Genomic DNA, 21021 nt, shown 5'->3' with positions numbered 1-21021 from the left:
CCTGTCAGGCTCCATTGGTTATAATAAATAGCAGCAATGAAACGACGACTACTTTATGCGCCATTGTCTTCAAATTCAATGTTTTTGACCTCCCCAGATCCTTTTTTTTTTTTTTTTTTTACTTCACATTAATTATGAATCGTTAACATCATGTCACAGAGTTCTAGACATCATTGAGAAGCAATTTTTTTTTACTATGAAAAAAACCCCACACGTTTCCTCTTGAGTGACCAGAAGCAGCCAAACTAGTCTGGATATGAATCCAAAATGATGATTTCACTTAAAAAAAAAAAAAAAAAAAGTTGCTATGCCAACATTGTGGGTGTGAATAAAATAAAGAGATGGTGTGATATTAGCAAGCAATGAAAAGATTGAGCATATTTGGCAAGCATATTCCTTTTAATCCAAAATAGTCTTTTGTTCCATTTGTTTGAGCGTGCATGCTAATTGGATATGATACAGACAAAATACTGTTTCCTACACACTTTGTGCAAAAAACACAACTGAAAATGTCATTATGTCACATACACATTTATATTTATTGTGGGCCTATGCGTAGTCTACATAATAAATAGTCACTGTTTTTCTAAAATCAAGCATTTCGTTTGTTAGTGAAATGCTGTGTGATGCCGCGCTTAATGATTAAAGGCTACTTGCACACCTACGTCAGCTTTTGCAAGACTAATACACGAACTGTCACACAGGCGCTCTGATCAACACGGCTTCCCCTGCCGTTAGCTATTATAATACTAATATTACGAAATAATGATTTGATAATGGAAGGCCTATAGAAATGTCAGTTGTATTGATATTCAAGCTCGAGCTTCAAAGCTGTCCACGGTGTATAAGCGAGGCAGTGCCGAGCCGTGTCTCATTTATATGCCAAGTCTTTCCCCTGCAGGGCAGTGTGAGCACGTCTCCGCGGAGAAGGTAACCGACTAAAGGTGGGCTGTCCAAGTCGTTTAAAGAACATTTGGTGTTAAGTACTCGTCAGTGCCAGCTAAACTACAGGTATAATGCATTGTACCTGCCACATCTGTTTGTGTGTCAAATTTTGTTTTCATCGTGGGCCGCGTTGTTGTTATTATTGTCTTCAGGGGACCGGTGAAACCATATACAGGAAGTGCATAATAACCAGGTGTGGAACTGTATGACAAAAATCACAGTCAGTGTGGTATGTACTTTGGTTGGAATTTCATGGTTTGGTTCACATTTGTTACAATAAGGAAACACAATTCAAAGAAAACTGTTTTGTAATGCAAAATGTAAATCGAAATTAATGAATATCATTTTTGCTTTAGCTTTTTAGCAAAGTGCAACATTTTTTTTCCAGTAGCACTTTGAACAGTTTTTATAGTGCTATTTAAAACCCCTTTAAATGCCTTTAAATACTGCACCATTTTTTCAGAAGCTGAGCTGCACTCTATTTGTTTAAATATAGAATTGTTGAACCAATTTAAGATTAAACAGAATTGTTGACTAACTTAATAAAATTAATTATGAGTTCACTAAACTTAATATATTCACTTTGGATTAACTCAATCGTGTGTTACCACTTGAAGCAATTTTATTAAGTTGTTCAACAATCCAAAGTGAATATATTAAATTTAATGAACTCATAATTAAACTTAATATATCCGCTTTGGATTAACTTAATTCAATCATGTGTTACCACTTGAAGCAATTTTGTTAAGTTGGTCAACAATTCTCTGTTTGATCTTAAATTGGTTCAACAATTCTCTTTTTAGAGTGTAGTCATGTGACCAGAAGTTACTTTTCTTTTCCTAATATGTTCTCTGTGGGAACCCTAATAAAATCACCCCATTACGACGGCCATCGGGAATTTCGAGAGTACGGTCGAATCAGAGAGATATTGATTCGACGCTCGCACAACTGCGTTTGATACACATTTTTCTCTTGAACTCATGCGATTGAGCCTAACGTGGTGTAAAATAGGACGAAAACATGTTCACTGTCCTCATATTTCTCTCACAGTTTTCACTCGGAATAAATCTCACCTACCCGAGAAGCTTGTTAACGAGAGGCACGACACGCCTGGGATGAGTGAGAGGGAGAACAAGGCTACGGGGGCCAGTTATCAACTCGCTGATGCGGGGACCACATGGAGAGAGAGCAGAACATGTTGGAGATGAATATTTCCCCCTGACGCAGCGCAAACAGCTGCCTCCCAAGCATCTGTAATGAAGACAGAAGGAATTGAATGACTGTGATCAGTGCGAGCGGCGATTCATCTGCAAGTAAGAGAGTGAGAGTAATGGAGAGAATAGAAGAGGAAGAAAAAAAGCCCGCAGCAGCTTGTAGAGCTGTGATAGAGAGGAGTGATCCATGCTGTTTTCACGGGCTATTTCCCCCAGGCTTTGTGTTGGCACAGCCAGAGACGCTGCAAGCACAGAGAAAGACCATTTGTATACCTGACGACATTCATGAGAAAAGCTATAAACAGTCTAGAAAGTAAGTAACAGTGTGGGCAAATAAACTCTAACAACGCTGTGACAGTCCCTTGGAATGTGCAGTTTCCTTGGAAATGGAGTGATAATGCAGGAGAGGTGTGATGTCACTTAGCCAAGATTACGAAGAGAGGAGGTGAGGACGACATGGTTGGTTTAATTTTAATATGGTACATTTTTAGCATACATAACATCAGCAGTAAAAAGGGGATGGCATCAAATCCGTCTGATTGAGTGCTTCCAAATACCTATTGTGCCATATAAGCCAAAAATAGCATTTGCCTCTTTCTTTACAAAAAAAAAAACTCTCTCATTCATCAAATCACTTCTCGGGCACGTTGGGCCTGTGTGGGACCTTTTTTTTATTAATTTTTTCCTGAGAGAGGTCTTCTGGGGCATGTGTGTTTTCTTGGTCCATGAAAGCTTTTTGTGTGCGAGTTTTTTTTTTTTATCATTATTTTGTGACTTTTCTGTTTGTATGAGTTGTTTGAGAGGTTTTTTTTTGTGAGTGTCATAGTTTTTGGTCCATGTGAGGTTTTCTGGCTTATATGGGAGAATTTATTTATTTATTTATTTATTTATTTATTTATTTATTGCTGAGTCAGAGATTATGCAAATGTTTGTGACAGAGGTTTTGAGGTGTGAGGCTTTCTAGTATGAGAGTGTGAGAGTTTAGGTGGGTAGGGAAGGTGCGTGATGAGAGGTTATTTGGTGATTGTGATTTTTTTTGTGTGTATGAGTTGTTTTTGTTGTTTGAGAGGGTTTTTTTTTGTGAGTGTCATAGTTTTTGGTCCATGTGAGGTTTTCTAGTTTACACGGGAGATTTTATTTATTTATTTATTTATTCCGAGATTTTCGGGTGTGTGATGAAGGTATTTTCGTGCGTGTGTGTTCTTTTTTTGTGTGTGTGTGTGTGTGACAATTCTTTGAGAGGCTCTCTAGTCTGTGTGTAAGTTTTTATACTGAGTGTGAGAGATTTTTTTGGGGTGAGTGTGAATGTTTTCGGGTGAATGTAAGAGGTATTTTTGTGTGTGTGAATTTTCTTGGTAACATGTTTTTCTTGTGATGGGATTTTTGATGTGTATGAATTTTTTGGAGCGTGAGAGGTGTTTGGTATGCGAGAGAGGTTTCCCTGATGGAATGTCAGCGTAAATATAGCTGTGCATTATCTTGAGCCTCATTTGCACGTTTAATGTATGGAATGTATTCAAAAGCATTTAAATGCCGCGGCATTGCTCTCAGCTGCGTTATAAATGCAGCCCAAAGTGTTGGCATAGAATGTGCGGCCATCTGGCTGCATGCGATGCACAGCTGATGCAATGGCACCGCTCTCCCACTCATTAAGACAACATGTAGTGACTAGATTAAATTAGGGCCAGCCTATTCAAGTCAAGTGAGACCTCAATAACCATACAATATCCTTAGGTGCACCTGCAACAGTGCCTTTCTTGGAGATCATTAGATTGCAGTATAATTGTACCTAATGTTTGGCTGATGAGTGTATGCGAAGCAAAATGGGGAATAAAGAATGCAATCCTCAAGTCATATCTTTGAAAATAAACCAGGCATTCTCTGCTATTGCGTTTCTTTTTGTTTGTTTATGTATTAAAAATACTAAACGCCTTTAATCCCTCCCAGAAAAAAAACATAAATGGATCAGAATGAGGACATTGTGTAGTTATGCAACAAAGGGATACCCACTTCAAATGTTCTCTCATCTCTGGAGAAGACCTAAAAAACCGCTGGCTCATCACGACAGCCACAAAACAAAAAATACTAGCTGCTTTGGGAACCACATTTAGTGCAAGCACCCTTCATAATCCCCTGGGTGTGCTTTTCCAGCCCTTTACAGAACTGAGCAGCCGCCGTTGTGTGTACATCACTTAATCAATTTGGCTCCCAGTTGGCTACGGATGTGAACAATCACCAAATAGCTTACATGATTTGCGGCCAATCTGACACCTCGCTTCTACACAGCCTCCGTCTGCTACACCAGACATGTACCAAAGACAACGTGAGGAGGAGACGGTTGCAAACAAGCACATACTTTACAGCAGTGGCGGTCATCGATTGAATGCCGCCCTTTGTGGAAACCCCCCTTTGGCACCCCCATTTTGTGTGGACCTTTAGTAGAGCTAGGATTTTGTTTAGTGATGAACCAGCTTGTGTTCACTGTTTAAGGAAAAGAATCACGAGAATCAATTCATTATGATGATTCAATCTAAAGCTTAATACTGCGTTAGCATTGATCTTAATGTTCAGTGGCGCGTCACCGTGCATCTCTTCTCGTACTCTTACAAAGGATGCTACGAAAAGGCTCAATCCCCTTACAAACGACAGGTCATTTTTTGTTACAGCCCGACAAAAATGCTGTCCTGTGCCGCCCCACATACTGCGCATGCCAGAAAGTGCCACTGCTGTACAGTGCAGTGCAAAGGGAATTACATGTGTACCTTTTGTGACTAGCGTTTTTTGTTCCAGTTGACAACTCACTAACTGATGTCGTTTTCATTTGCTCACACATCATGCATGTGTTCTCGCCAACGTGTTGTATGCACGTGTACACACGCGATCGCCTGCACCACATCCTCTATGTACACTTGCCAGCGTTGAGTGGGTTGCACTAGTATTTTAGATAAGCGGTTTGGTTGTGTGGGTTTAATGGTGGGTGCAGAATTTCCAAAGAAAAATAAATCCCCATGATGTGAAGCATCACCCTCTGTGCGTCATCCACATATTTGTATGTTTTCTATACGGTTATGATGAGATCTATGCTGTTATATAACCAACTGGGTATTGAGTCCGTCCAAGTCTTTTGCTGGTTACAAAGGCGTTCTCTTATACATAGGCACATCTTCCTTGTCCCTCCTACACTGGGCCTACAATACCTGACTCATGCACCTTATCTCACACACTGCATCATTAAAAATAGGATTTTTCAATTCACTGTAGAATCATAACAACAAAACAGAAATGTTGTCTCATTAAAGTGAACGCCCGTGTATCAGGGGGGGTTACGTTACGGACCCACATTTTCAAGAGACCCTATAAACACATATTTTTATATATATATATATATATATATATATATATATTAATTTATATATATATATTTTTTTTTATATATATATATATTTTTTTTTTTTATATATATATATATATATATTTTTTATGTATATATATATATTTATATATTATAATTTTTTTTACATATTTTTATTTTTTAGTTAAAAAATTCTCCAAACAAATTAATGATTTTGATTTTTAAAAAAGAATATTAAAAAATGTCAGAGTCCAAATTTTTGAGTTGTGAAAGAAAGAGAGATGAAAGTTTGATGTTAGCAAAATTGCCAAAATAGTCAGAAAATTGATTCAAGAAAATGGAGGAAAGAAAATGTTCAAAAAGTGATCATAAAAATTGACAACAAAAAAGGTGTCAAAAACCTAGCCATAACATGAAAGAAGAAAGGCAGAAAATGACTTTTTGCAAAAAAAGTTCTAAAAATATATGACAAACATGAAAATTTTTATATATATATCAGTAGAATAACACTTACACACTGTTTCTTTCATCACAATGTTTAAATGTTTTGGGACTTTTTTTAAAATTAATTTGGCCTAAAATGGCTCTTTTGACAGGAAAGATTGCTGACCCCTGTCTTAGATGATTGGATGTCTGTAGGTGGCTAATGCTAGCCTCCATGATAGCTGGAAATCTCAAAACTATTAACCAGGTGTAAGACCTTTCCTTCCATCAAAAATAATTAGAGGGTTGAAAAAAAAAACCTCCCCCATCATACAGGCCCTCACACAAACCTGTTGCTAGGAAACCTGTCATAAGACCTGTGGAGATGCTATCAAACAACAAACCACCTTGATGCTGGTGCCTGGAAATACATTTGCTGCATCACGGGTAGCAAGACGCAGATAAATACAGACATGTCATCGTGATGCAAAACGTTTAGTTGCCGACTTTTTCCACCAATGTTCTGCAACTGAAATATTGCAGCTCTTTATCAGCTTTTTAGTATAATTTTTTTTAGAACCACAAAAACATGGTGCGATTGTCAAGGAAAAAGTGCATTTCCCCAAAGATAGGAAACGAGAAATAAAGAAGATGAAGGATATTTTAATAAGCTGACTCTCCATGCTTTGCTTTCTACACAATTATAACTATAGTCAATTTTTGCATCGAAAGGTAGAAACTGTATTTATCTCTAATGTTTTGAGCAATGCCTTATCATTTTGCCAAAAAGGTGAGACTTTTGTTGTTCAGGGTAAAAAAAATGTGCAGTGTATATGTATCATTGGCAATGGTGGATACTGTATAACAGCATTAGTGTAGATGTTTGCCTCTCAGCCTCCACTCAACAAACTTTCCCTCATTTTCTTTCCTAACCCGCTGCCTCTGCTGTCTCGTGTGATTCCCTGCAGGGTCTCCGGTTGAGAAGTCGTGTCAGACGAGGGTTGAAGACTCCGAGAGGAGCGAGTGAGCGAAGAGGCAGAAAGATAGAAAATGACATTCGTGTCAGGACTTAAGTAAGTCACTTGATCAGCTGAAATGTGACTCAATCTATTATTTTTTTCCTTTTTTTTTTAAATCTTTTTTTTTACAGCACTTGTCCTCATTAGGGCGTGGGAGCTGGCTGACTTTGGGCGAGAGGCTAGGTACACCCTGGACTGGTCTCTAGACAATTTCCGGTAATGTGACGCTTCTGGTTTAAGTTACTGTTCAAATGAAGGCTGAAGTTTGTCACATATTAAAAAGTAAACAGTAACATAAGCCACAGGATTGTTTAGTGCGTAGGTCCAGTTAACACACAAACGCAAAGTAACCCTGTCCGTGAGTCATATTAGCATTCTTAGTGACTCTTGTTGCATAATGTATAGTCCTTCAAGGATTATGCACCCACTCAATTCCCCCTACAGATGTCCATGACTTAAAGCATTGCTGCACTCCTCTATATAACTATCTATCTATGTCTATCTGTCTGTCCGAATTGCTCTTTGCTCAGTTACATTTTTTGGAGCCTGACTGATTTTCTGTCTTGGCTAAGGTTGTGATAGTTTATAAAATGTAACAAGATAAGTAAAAATTTAACTTGGAGGGAAAATATATTTTTGTTAATGAAATAAAAATGAAAATGCTATAAAAAAAAAAACTATAATTATAACTAAAATGTCCTTTTTCATCTCTGTCCATTAGCTTTCAGGGTTCATTTTAAATGTGTTGGGGTTGGATTTTTATTTTTTTTGTATTGCTGTACAGAAGAATGAAGGTCAAACATTTGTTTAAGAATTGTACTTTATTATGAAACACTTAGTAATGATTTTTATCTTGCAATTTGACAAATACTAATTATATTATAGAAATATATAAATGGTACTTGATTTATATAGCGCTTTTCCACCTTGCAAGGCCCTCGAAGCACTTTACATTCACCTACTCATGCCACAGCATCAGGAGCAACTGAGGGTTCAGTATCTTGCTCAGGGATACTTCGACATGCTCACAATGGCATGAGATCAAACCCACAACCTCTGGGTTGGGAGACAACCACTCAAACACTGAGCCACGCTGCCATACTTATAGATGTTACTGAAAGTAATACAAACAAAAATGAACTAATAAAAACTAACAAAACGTCTCTCAAAGCGAATTAAAACAAATGGAATTACAAAACAACAGTCAAAACCAAAATTGATTCTCATAAGAATCACAATTCTCATTTAGTACGATTCAGAATCTATTTTAAATGTCCCAAAATTGATTTTATTTAAATTATTTTATACTATCTTGCCTTTGTTTGTGTGTGCCTTTATAGGGAGTGCTGTTCATGTTGTGCCAGATTTGGCCACTTAGGGGCAGTGCGGCTCCACGCGGTCTGATACACTGTTAAGTTGTAGCCACATTAGAGAGTAGATTGGAAAAAGTCACGATCAAGTTATTCCAATAAAAGTTGTTTTTTTGCAGCGTGGAGACGTTCTTTTGAGTGATAAAAGTGCCGCGAGTAGCGCGCTAATTAGCATTAGCGAGTCAGACTGGAGTAGATCATTACGATTCCTTGCACATCTATAGATTGAAGCAAAAATCATTGTCAATCAAATAATTTTGAATCAAAAATCATTCCTAATCGAAAATCGATTCTGAATCAAATCGCAGACCCAAAAATCGGAATCAAATCGAATCGTGAGACATTCAAAGATTCCCACCACTAGTGCTGGGCTAATTTATCGATCCATACTATCTATCTATCAATAATCTTTACATCCATTGTGGAGACCAACTTCTCCTTCAGCGATGAGATTTTTTGTTTTTTGTTCATCTCAGTGTACTACTACATGTGTTCTATCCAATATGACTAAGGCAACCATCAAATTGGTCCTTATGATATGATTCTTGCTTCATGTTCACCAACACAACATGTGAATGCATCGCTGGCTTCTTATATCACGTCTGTCTGCTTCTTCACAGGAAGGACGGAAGTGTGGAAAGTACTTAATGAGAAGTGATTTAATAAGCAGGACGCAGGGCCAGCAAGCACCTGTGAGGCACCTTTTTCTAATATCACTTTGAACCTTCACACTTATTGAGGTTTCATGTCCGAAACTGAGTGTGGGGTCGGGTGGCCCTCTGGGGCTACTGAGTTGGTGGCCTTGTGTAAGGCACCCGCGGGGTGAGGTAACCCCAGGAAGTCGATAGGCTCCACTGCCTCTGATTACATTCTTTACTGGAGTGTGTGGGCACTGTGTGGCTTATGCCCGACGAGGTGATGTCAAACTCCATTATTCTCGGATTGCGATGATGCCGTGTGTGTGTGTGCGTGCGTGTCCACAGAGAGCCTGTCAACGGGGGCGAGCCAAGGGCCGGTGTGAACAGGAGAATAGAAGCAGAGAGTCGTCTCTTGTTAAATTAGGCAAAGGACGGGAAGCAAGGAGGCAGCGAGGAAAGGTTAGAGCACAAATTTCCTTCAAAGGTCCCTGTCACGTACACCCACTCTGAAAAGGTACATTTTATGACAACGCAATCCTGTTTGACAGAGCGAGAATTTTCTGCTACAGGCAAAATTTGTTTCAGCACAACCTTGTGATACATTTAAATATTATTTGCGTTCCTGAGTGGACTATCCAGTTTGCTAATACAGTGGCCCCTTAACTTCTGACCATGCTTGTATCTCAAATCATATTTCCCATTGAAATGAATGGAAATGCCATTAATCCGTTCCAATGTTTGAGAAAAATAGTACATAACAGTACCGTATCGTACTTGCATAGAAAAATAAAATAATTTATGCATCATAATTTCATTCTTAAGTGCCCAATAATATTGTGCTGCCCACCAGGCCACCAGTGGGCAGTATAATATTCACAAGATTAATTCACAAGGAAGACAGTCTCCTAAAAGCTCAGCATGTTGCTGTAATATTGGACATTCTTGGCAGAGGATAGAGAATATGTGCCTAGATGTAAAAAAATTAATAAAAATAAAATACTAGCTCATCAATTGCATTTTGTTTTAGCATATAAACTTTCTTTACAGAGAGTTTTGTAGTTTAGTTAAATACATAACAGAACAATTATCTGTATCTTTATAGACTTCAAGTATGAGTGGCAATAAGAAGCTACAAGTTTTGCTCAAAACCCAAGACAAAAATTGGCCAAGCAATGACTTTGTATCTATAAAAAAAACAAAAAACTTGTATGTCAAGGTACAACTGTGCTATATAATACAAAGCACAGCAATTGTGTGACCACGACCAAATGTCATACTGTTATTATGTAACAAAAATGCTCAAGGTTTCAATAGATAGATTTGATTTGAAGTCAATGAAGAAGAAAATGTCTCGATCGATAATGTTACTGCTCTGTATTTGGCTTCTGTCCTGAAATATTGAGTAAATATCAAAGGTGAGAAAAACAGAAATGGATCAACATAAGAATGTGGCAGACAAAAGTAATATACAAAAAGCATTTATTTTAGCAGCGCTTTGCAATGAGGAGACTGAGGTCTGTCATTACCATGGCAACATAAAATCACGTACTTGCGCTGTCTGCATGCTGAAACCGGAAAAGTGTCAAGTCTGAATTATACGACTTGCAATGAGGCAAAGTTCATTGGAATGCGTACGCAGGGTGTAAACAGCATAAACAAACAACCATCCACACATATTGGCAGTTTAGAGTATTTAAATGAGTCATGATGCCTCAACAACAACAATGCAAAAATGGCTCCAAGCGATGTTGATATCCTTGATATCCTTGGCCTTACAGCAAACAGCTGTTTTCAAGAAATTCCAGGTGTGCGCCCCGTGCTCCACAAGGAGCAACGCGTTGCCACTACAGCTATGATTCATCAGACCTCGCATCTGCTACACCGTGATCGCTCTTTCGGGAGCACGCTTGCACTCACAATCTTTACGAGCCGATGAGCAGACAGATTATTAGATATTAGCGGTTTCTAATAAGTGACTCGGTCAGGATGATGTCATGCCTCCGGAGGGAGACTGGCGGAACCATGATGTCATGCTCCAGCTAATCATGTCCAGGGCTCTTCATTAGCGCACGGGAGCCTGACCGGATTGGCGGCATGCACAATGGATGATGTCATCCGTCTCGTTTGCGCTGATGCGTAGTGACAAGAGAGAACACGGCAGACTGAAATGCAATTCACAACCAAATAAAGCAGATCCCCGAGATGTTTATGAATCGATGAAACATGTTTTAAATTCCATCCAGGATGTTATTTCAAAAATGAAAACATAATTTCATGATAAATTCGGTTCCAGGTTTGGTCAGTAACATCCATCAGAAAATCAGCAAAAATTGTTTTTCAAAGTAAAAGGAGATGCTTGCAAAAAAATATAAATCACAAATCTAGTTAATCTGCTTTCACGGATGATTTTTACTGTTGAGAGGTTGAAATCATAATTTGGACACTGCAAAAAAGACGATAGAAAATTTAAGAAAAAATATATAGTAAAATAAGAAAATGATTACTTCAAATAAGCAAAATTATCTGCAAACAGAACACTTTTTTTTTTTTACTTACATTTACCTGTAAGATTTCGAAAAATAAGAAAAATAATACTAAGCCCCTGCGATTGGCTGGCAACCAGTTCAGGGTGTACCCCGCCTACTGCCCGAAGCCAGCTGGGATAGGCTCCAGCACCCCCCACCACCCTTGTGAGGATAAGCGTTTAAGAAAATGGATGGATGGATGAATACTAGGCCCATATCAACCACAGCGGTCTTGAAAATAGTATCTTTACACTAAAAACAAGTAATATGGACTTTTTTTTAAGTTGTAATAAATAGGACTTCTTTTTTTGTTTGTTTTTTATACATAATTATTTATTTACCATCTTGTTTTAAGTAAAAAATAACTTCAAAGCAAAATAAGCCAATTTTGGTCGAATTTAAGAAATGATATCTTACTTAAGATTTTTAAAGTAAACAAGGCCTCTAAAATGATGAACTGATTATCAATTCATTTGATAACTGATTAGTTGCTGATTCATGGTTACACGTCTAGAATAAAGTCTTATCGCTAAATTTGTGATGTTATTTTGAAAACTTAAGGACTTTTGCGAATGGGACTAATTCTGTTGATATCCTGAAGAAGATTTAAAAAATATATATGTTGGAACAGTTTGAACCGGTCAAGAAATGTGCATGTTATTATGTAAATATCTCTTCATTTAAGAATTTTTGAAAATGGGAGCAGTTTAAATAAAATGTCAAGGTTGGAATGGCTGATGCAGGAGGAGGGAATATTATGAAATATGTCTTACTGTAGGCATTTTATTTTGGCAAATTTGGAAATGTTATTGTTGAAAAAAATTAAAATATTTCTCTCTGTAATTTGAATGAGCTGAACATTTTTAATTTGCAATTTGAATTTCTTTGCTGAACAACGGAGTCCTTTTAGGTGATAAATATAGATTTTTGTCCCTTTTTTTTTTTAATGTGAAAACTAATGATAGCCATGCGCTGAATATTTGGAATGTTAAGACTGTCGAATAATTTCAGTCAGATGAGAAACATGGGAACATTTAATAAAAATCACTGGTTTGACTCCAGATTCGTATTATGACGACAACAGCATGAAATAGATGGATTTTTATCTGCATGTGGCCTGGCAAATCACTAACTGAAACTAGCATGGAAATGTCATGTAGCAAGAAATAGGTGCTCAAACATCCTGCAGTAAGGCCGACAGTGAGTCAGTCATGCTCCAAAGGTACCAGCGTGCTCTCTAAGTCCTCGGCAGCCTTCAGGCAGAGAGCACATGGTGTTGAGTGCATTTGTTTCCGTGGCACTTGTCTCATTTGTCATGAAAAAAAAATATCACCTTGCCGCCTTTCTCTCACTCTCTCTTCCTCAATCATCAATACAAGGATGGAGAAAAGAGTATTTTGGCTGTCACCGTGGCAACGGGGGACTGAGGGAGGGCCCGTCAATCATGCTGCCTGCAGGAACCTGAATGGTTGGCGGATAAGAAGGAAGGGAAAAGAGGTTCGCTAAGGATGTAAACATTGATTGGGAGGACACATTTCGAGACGTGGTGTCTATAAAGATGTATTGAAGGATCAGCCACCCCACTTTTCACTTACATTCACTTAAGGAATGACCCATTAAACATTTTATTACTGTGTTTATTGTCAGGAGAATGGCGCCTGTGTCATTGTCATAGCAACCCTGGAATGACCTCTTTCGATGTCTATTATTGATCAAACGTGAACAGAGAGCCAATACTTTGGATATGATGTCATAGCACTTACTTAGCATCTAATTAGATTGCTCTGATGTCATCTCCTATATTGTTTACATCCCCTGGGAAATGTGGGCGTTGCTACAATAGGGTGTGATGTTTCATTCAGCAGTATAGTCATGAATGCATTTCTTTAAGAAGCATTTGAGCAAAAATGGCCGTTTTTCCCCCCCACCATTCTGATTCCATTATTGATTCTCATTGGGTGAGGCAATAAATTAATGGAAATGATACTATGGGTTTCTATAATCTTGTTAGGTGAAATATATCAAACTTCAGAGTGCTTCTGTTGGGAATCTTTTGAAAGCAAAACAAACGATTCCTAAGAATCAAATTACCGAGAACCGGTATTCCAAAAAAAAGAGCATTTTTTTTAAATTCACTATCTTTATTATTCAGAGTAATTTCATACCATGTTTGATGTCAATTGAGCCCAACAAAAAGTTGAGTGCAATGTTTGCGACTGGCCAAACGCATATAATTTCAATCAGGTTCAAAATGGACGAATTGTATAGGGTTCGATTTCCATGAGTAAATCTCATGCATCATTGAGTAGCCTCATGTTTTTATGTGAAGCTGTGTTTAGTAAGTCACCTATACAGTATGTTCACACGCTCTAGTCTTTCGTCTCGTGAGAGACATGATGGATGAAAGTTGCCGCCAGGGGTTCCGAGAATTTTTTTATCGTTCTCTGTCCTTGTCACATGGAGTTTGGAATTAGGACCCAAACGCAGACAAATCACAGAGAAACAGAGAGTCTTGTACAAAAATACAAAGTAACCGTAGCCAGCAGGACACATGGAAGAAACCTCAACGTGTCGAGAGAAACCTTGGCGTACTGACAAATTCATTCAGGAACTCTCACTAGGGCAATGCACTATTCTGTATGACAAAATAAAGGCTGATATGACAAAATAAGAGTCTCAAATACAGAGCCTAAATAAAGGAAGTGAGTGCAATGGACCTAATAGTGACAATTACAGGAATTAGCAGCTGCGTAGCAACTGACAACATCATCACAAGGGACATAGCAACTGCCCTAGTAACTACGAAAAAAAAAGAGTGACTTGAATAAGAGTGACAAATACGTCATCGTCATCATAAGGGACGTTGTGACTGCATAGCAACTAAAAATATAATCACAAGGGACATAGCAACTATATTGCAACTGACTACAAAATAAGAGTGACAAATACATCATCATCATCATCATCATCATCATCATCACAAGGGACATAGCAACTGACAAACTGGATGACCACTATTGTGCATCTGCAACACAGACATAGCATCCAGCCAGCGGAAGAAGCGCGAGATGAGGCAGTTTGGATAAAAAAAACAAATCGCCAAATAAATACATAAACGACTCGTCGTCTATTAATATTAATCGTCTACGATTTTGATCATCGACATCGTCGTGACTAACCGACTAATCTTGACAGCTCTAGTAACTAGCCAAAATAAGAGACACAAAACTTAATACAGGAACTAAGAGTGACAATTACAGAATCGTAGCAAACTGCATAGCAACTGACACTTTCACCATCACAAGCGACATAGCAACTACAAAATAAGGTTTACTAGACAAAATAAGAGTGACCAATGCATTGGAATCATAACGCACACACACAAAAAGAGTGAGCGAGCAATGATGATGACATGTTGAATCGGTAAAATTACTGAATGAACAATACTGAGCACTCTCTTAAAAAAAAAGAAATAAAAAAAAAAGAATCATATGGGACATAGCAACTGACATCAACATCATAACAACACAATGACCCAAAACAGATTCCTAACAGTCATGGCATTATTATTATTATTATTATTGTTGTTGTTGTTCAGTAGTAATAGTAGTAGTAATGATTATTATATTATTTTAAAATGTAATGAATGGAAATTGCTTTTTAAATATATTTCCGAGATCTTAACTTCGGATTGACCATAGCTGCTAAGTCCCGTGTCTTCGGAGGAAGCATGCCCGCATTTTACTCCATGCCTTCGTGTAATCTCCTCCATCCTGCTGGTTTTTCAACCACACGGACAACGTTGAGTCCTCCGGCATGTTGAATGAGCCCTGTTGTGGGGCCCATGAAGTACCTAACAGACCCGCTCACCCCGGGTACTCTGTGGCAAATGAGAATTAGGAGGACCCCCGCTTGGAAATTCGGCGTGTGAGGCGCGTTTGAGACAATAACGCGTGAAGAGGAAGAGTGAGTGCAATGAGGGAGTCCCTGAATAGACGTCCCCTCTGGTTGTTCATGACAGGTTGAAGGGAGAAAGCTCAACGGAACACAACTAATGGCAGTTTGTTGGAATAGCTCACTTTTGGGATCATAAGTGCACTAACCCGTAAATGAAGACAAATGTTGCCATTTTTATTTTTTACTACAGCATGTCCATCATGTTTATGGAGCGTGTGGTGGGACGACATCCAATTTTGGTTAATGGAGGGCGGGGATTTATGAAAGCACATGCGGTAGTCCAGTCTCGGCCCATCCATTATCACTGGTGTGAATGGCTTTAATGAAGTCCAACATCTGAGCATCCAGAAAGGAGAACAGGAGACGACACGGTTCACCGCCTCTGTTGTAGTTCATCCTAAAGAAGTTTAATGGGCTTGAGGTCACTTTCAGACTCATCCAAGCAGGCCTTTAGGAACGCTAGTTTCTTATGCAAAGACCGGGTTTCGGCCCGATACCAATACGTGTTATTGGTACTCGCCATTCCCTAATACATTTAACTCATTCACTCGCAGCCATTTTCACTGAAGCAACCCCCTTCGCTCCCGGCTGTTATACTGGATTTTGACTGATTTTGCAAGGCCCACAGAATATTGTATTCTACTGCTAAAAAGACATGAAACCTACTAAAAGAAAGATTAGAGTCTCTTCTTTCATCAGGAAGAGTACATTTTTATCTGTTTCCGTTTTGCAGCAATTAGCATTTGAATAGAGCTAAGTTTCATCATTATTCACAAATCTGCTTAAAACACTAGGGAAAAGAGCCTTTTTGCAACATGGCCCTGGTTGATCTCTTATACTCTGCTGCCACCTGCTGGCCGTTTTTGTAATAACTACTATTGCTTCATGCATTCTTTTCAGTTCAGAGGCTGCGTCAAAGCTTTCTGTATGCTATAGCATTTTAAAAAACACACACAATAAAACCGTATAAATACGTCTTTGGGAGCATGGTAATTCTTAAAATAGAACATATTTATATGTTTTGGGAGCAAATGATAAATAATAAACTATATTTTCTTTAGATGTGTTGTGGTTTGGGTTTGATTTGTTTTGTTTTGGTTTGTTGTTTGTCTTTTGTCTGTGTCATCTGTGTTTTGTTTCTGTTGAAAGCCAGTTTCAATATATCCTCACACGTTTCTTACCGTTTAGGCCGTTCGTCCACACGATGGCGCTGTTTCGGAGCTTGAAAACGATCACTTTCGAAACCGGGCTCCAGAGTGGAAAGATTTGAAAACACGGCCCGTACGCTTCCGTGTGGACACCATATGCAGGTTACGCCTCCCGTGATGACGTAATGGTCGCAGCTCGATGACGACGCATTGTCAGCAGATTGATGACGTATGCGCCAATTTTCGCGAACCATCAGTCTGTCAACAACAATGGCGGATAGCTGTGTCGTAGTCGTTTTTTTGCGCAGCCTCCTTAGCTTGCTTATGCTTTTGAAGAAAAATATTTTGCTTCTATATTCCCAGGTTCAACGAGCGGTGTTGTACTTGAATCAGCCGCCATTGTCAACTTGTTCGTCTTTTTCATGTTGTTTCGATACATGCAAATCCATGTTTGTTCTTTAGATTGCAATAAAGTTAGGAAAAAAAGTTTTTGTCTTCTTCGCTGATTCTTCATCTACGCTGAAATTATTTAAAAAATATGATTAAAAAAAAACAATATGCAGAATATACTTTCTAACTAGTACATAAATTACATTAAAAAAATATATTTTATGGTGAGCTAACAAATACACGCACGCACCCACGCACGCACGCACGCACGCACATACACATACTCACCACATACAAAAAAAAAAATATATATATATATATATAAAAATAATAAATAAATAATAATAAAAAAAATAAAGAGCAATGATGACATTTACGAATGAACAATACTGAGCTCTTTATAAAAAAAATATATATATATATATATATTTTAATATTATTATAATTTTTATTTATTTATAATATTTGTGTATGAAGAGTGTGTGTGCTGTGCGTCACAAGACAGAAAGGTAGATGAATTGCGCAAATTCTCAGCGGGGTTGTGGCAGAGAGGGGAACTACTGTATAGTACTATAATGTTTGATGTGACGCGCACTTACAAATATTAACTTGCAAGCATTTAAGGACATCAGTCATACATCTGCGAATGTTTGTAACTAGAGGACTACCTGTAGTAATAATGGTTTATATAATAGAGATATTATATTGTGGTATGTATTTACCATGAAGTGACTCCATAACATTCTTTCTTAACCCTCTTTGACTTAGCATGGAACCGCCTACTCTTGTTTGTTGTTGTGGTTTCTGTTTTGCCTGCTGTCCTAAGTGCTTCGCCAAAGGGGGTGGGCACGGCTGGCAGAGTCAACCAACCTGCCCGCCCCACCCCGCCCCCCCCCCCACAAAAGACGGCTCTTTTTTTGTCGCATTGGCTGTTTATCCGTCCGTCTTTTGAAAGGGAGGACAGCAGGCCAAGACATTCGGCGACAGAGAGGCGCCTGGGGAAACCAAATGTGAAGAACCCAGGGTGCTAGTCTAGACTGAGCCGCATGGCAGATGTAGTTCTTAAACCATTTTTTGCACCAAACAAGCTCCCCCCCCCCCACCCCACAAGCTTTTCATTACTGCTAATTTCAATACTCTCCTTGCTCCCACCCAACATGTGAGTTTTTCCTGCTGTGCTTGGCAGAGGTCACGCCACCTGAACATGACATCCTTCAAAAAGGTGCTTATTGACAACCCATTTTGTCACTTAGAATTGGATCCACACTGTGTTTGACTGACACCTCATTTCTTTGCTCCGTCTTACAGCCCATTTCAAACGTGATTGAAACATGTCACGGGTGGAATTGCTATTTCACATCATTTTGGATTCACTTTCAGTGGGATAAATTATGAGGAGGTGTTCGGGCCTGCGGGTGTGCTAAGGTTGTTGGAGAAATAGAAAATATATGCTGTGATAGAAAAACTAAATGTGACATGGAGTCTGGGAGGCCTTGTAGCACACTGTGATGTAATAATTTCTTGAAAATGTAATGAAATTTGCACTCAAACTTGAAAATGTAATAAAACCCAATAATGTCTTTTTTTTTTAAATATATTTTCAGTTTGTTTTTTTGTGTGCAAAATTGATCATGTAAAACTTGACAGTTAATGTAATGTTCATTTTCAGTTCAAAGCTCTATATTTTGTGTTTTGAGAATTAACATCCATCCATCCATCATCTACTGCTTATCCGGGGTTGGGTCGCGGGGGGCAACAGCCTTAGCAGACTTCGCTCTCCCCAGCCACTTCAACCAGCTCCTCCGATGGGATCCCAATGCGTTCCCAGTCCAGGGGAGAGACATAATCTCTCCAGTGTGTCCTAGGTCATCCACGGGGCCTCCAGTCGGTGAGACATGCCCGGAACACCTCTTCAGGGAGGCGTCCAGGAACCAGATGCCCGAGCCACCTCAACTGGTTCTTCTCAACGCGGAGGAGTAGCGGCTCGACACTGAATCCCTCCCGGATGACCAAGCTTCTCATCCTCCTGTTTTGAGAATCTAAGATTGTTATATACATTCACAGCAAAAAATTGTTGTGTTAAAATTTGGTGTTAAATCCTTCAGAGTTGATTTTAACCCCCAATGTGTATTTTTTAACATTTTGATAAATAAATAAAAAAGTCCTCCTCAGCAGTAGTTGGCGCTATGTTGTGGCAGAATGACATATTGGCACGTCAGCATCTGCATCAGAAAGAAAGGTTCACAATTTTTTGTCATTATGTTAAATGAAATATACATCAAAAGAATATATCTAAGTGAATACGCATACGGGGGGAAAAAGTGGTATTGAAGATCCCTAGTCGTAAGTCAACATAGATGCAGCAAAGACCACTAGCAATCATAATTTATCTAACCATCTCCGTGAATTATAGATTCATGCATTGATGGATTCCGTAATTGGAAAATTATATGATGTAGAAATTTGGTTCCGTTCCGCTACGAGCAATCATAAAATGCCCTTGCCGAAATAGTTGCAAATTCATCTCTGCCCAATAAAACCCTTTGATTTAATGGCACAACTGTAAAACCTTTGCAGCAATCCAACTGTCGTCTGATGTATGTTGCACTTGTCCGGGTCCCTTTCCCCGTGTAGAAGCACCAAGCAACAGCTTGCGATAAAGGCGAAATGTCAGCGTTATATTCCCCATGCAAATCGTCTTGGTGGAAAGAAAAAAAAAAAAAAGAGAAAAGAGCAAACAAGCACTGATACTTTGTAAGTGTGGAAACGCCGTCACGCATGCTGTTGCAACACCCTCGCTGTATAATTTCAGCGTCTGAGGGGACGGAAGGGATGTGAAAACGTTGAATGACCGTGTCCGTGTTTGTCTGTCAGTGTGTCCTCTACCAAGACTGTTAGGCAACAAATCTGGTCTAAATTTGAATCGAGGGCCACGGTAATAAGTCAAGTGGATTTTAACATCTCTCCGGCACCTGCCCGTGCTCCAAGAATAAGACCGTTCGCGCACACCTTCCCTCGTGTGCAAACAAGAGACCTTTATCACACTGCTTCTCATGTGCTTCATTATTTCCCTCTCACGCCATCAGCACTTCCTTGCAAATTAATTAGCCCCCTTTGACAATTTAATACCGTTCTCATAAGAAAAACGCGACTGTCGCAACCAGCTTGACAGCATTCGTCGCCCGACTCGTCGCTCGGGCTTCTCCTCTCCTCTCTCAGCAAGGACGCTTTTCCCCATTGTTGTGTTTGAATGAGGTTAATGATATTCATTAACTGTAGTTTCAGTGCAAATATAGTTGCGGGCTCTAAATGTCAAGGTCTCATCGGAGGGATGACCCTTGGAGTGTCACTCAAATTGTGCTCATGGAAGCTTTTGCCTCGGGATTACGAACAAAACTGACTGTCTTTGTTTCCTCATCTTTCAACCGTTTTATGGGTCGCTTTTCTCGATAAGGTGATGAAATTGATTAAGCAGTCATCGTCTATTAAGTCAATGCCATACCATGCCATAAGCATGCCAGTGTATGTGAGAGGGGGAATTATGGGAATATAGTATGGGAAGATTTGTTAGTATACTTCTTATCAGTCATCAACACTGAAAATACAACATAACAGCGTCCAACTGTGTTATGTCCAGCATCGGGAGCAGTTCAGAATCGATATTTTTCGTAATAACATTGTAAAAAAAAAAAGAAAAAAGAAGAAGATATTATTAGGCACAAAATACCTATTTTACATTCAAAAATTCTCAACAACAAAAATGTAAAAAAAAATACTAGAATAATTTACTCAAAAATTTACTTCTTCGGTGTGAAACCTGGACATACATTGACAAGGAAGCCATGGTGAATTGTGCTGTGTTTATTCTACCTTCTGCCATCTAATAAAAGCATATTTTAAATTGTTTTGACTATATTTGTATTGATATCAATAAAGATATATTTGTATTTAAGTACCTGGATTGGCCTGGCAGCCAGTTCGGGGTGTACCCCGCCTACTGCCCGAAGCCAGCTGGGATAGGCTCCAGCGCCCCCCGCAAC

This window comes from Leptonotus elevatus, chromosome 9, assembly GCF_054856555.1.
Source record: "Leptonotus elevatus isolate MCC_2025b chromosome 9, RoL_Lele_1.0, whole genome shotgun sequence".
NCBI lineage: Eukaryota > Metazoa > Chordata > Actinopteri > Syngnathiformes > Syngnathidae > Leptonotus > Leptonotus elevatus.
Note: the sequence above shows the minus strand (reverse complement) of the source record.